General features: G+C 33.8%; 1 long non-coding RNA gene across 1 annotated transcript in view; it reads right to left on the bottom strand.

Annotated features, from left to right (window-relative positions):
- LOC116686551 (uncharacterized) overlaps nucleotides 1–668 on the bottom strand; it is a 960-nt gene extending 292 nt beyond the window's left edge. Inside the window, exons 1-2 of the long non-coding RNA XR_004331293.1 lie at nucleotides 459–668; nucleotides 112–182 (exon numbers count right to left, since the gene is read on the bottom strand). This is a non-coding gene — a long non-coding RNA (uncharacterized LOC116686551). The remainder of the gene's footprint in view (nucleotides 1–111; nucleotides 183–458) is intronic.

Genomic DNA, 668 nt, shown 5'->3' with positions numbered 1-668 from the left:
TCCTTTTTGGACTCCCCCAGTGGAAATAAGCCACTTATAAGAAAATAAGCAATTCATTTTATCTTGACATGAACATTTTGGCAGATTTATGATCTTTAGAAATAATTTTACCGCTAGTGTCCAGTGGTGATGGTCATTAATAATGCCCACAACAATGTTGTAGGCTACTCCAGGGGTTTCATCTAAAATTGAACAAAACAACCGTTGGAATGAAGAGTGCAACTTCATGCAGGATTGCAACCATTCATTCTTATTTGTCTGTCTATATTACTCTCTACTGCTTTCTTATCAGCTGATTGTGTGTTAACCTTTGTTAATGAAACGTTGTTACAGAGACTGTGTTGCTGAAAAAAAATACTATTACTTATATTTGAAGTAATTCCAAAAGTTTTGTTGTTTATATCAATAATTAGTGTTCATTAGAGTACATCCATGAGATTTATGATACCAATGCTGACCTTGAGTCTTGGAGTCCCCCTGTTCCAGATGGCAGTCATAGCAAATGAGTCAATAAATGCTGCTTTTTCTGTGTTTTTACTATTATGATACGCACCATTACTGCCAGATGTGCATTGATTATCTGTGAAGAAATATTAAACATATTATATTGTTTTTGAAGAAAATGTGTTGATAGCTCTATAGGTGACATACAAATTAGCCTATACATA

This window comes from Etheostoma spectabile, unplaced genomic scaffold, assembly GCF_008692095.1.
Source record: "Etheostoma spectabile isolate EspeVRDwgs_2016 unplaced genomic scaffold, UIUC_Espe_1.0 scaffold393, whole genome shotgun sequence".
Classification (NCBI taxonomy): Eukaryota; Metazoa; Chordata; class Actinopteri; order Perciformes; family Percidae; genus Etheostoma; species Etheostoma spectabile.
The sequence above is the reverse complement of the archived record's forward strand: the minus strand, read 5'-3'. Positions and strand labels throughout refer to the sequence as shown.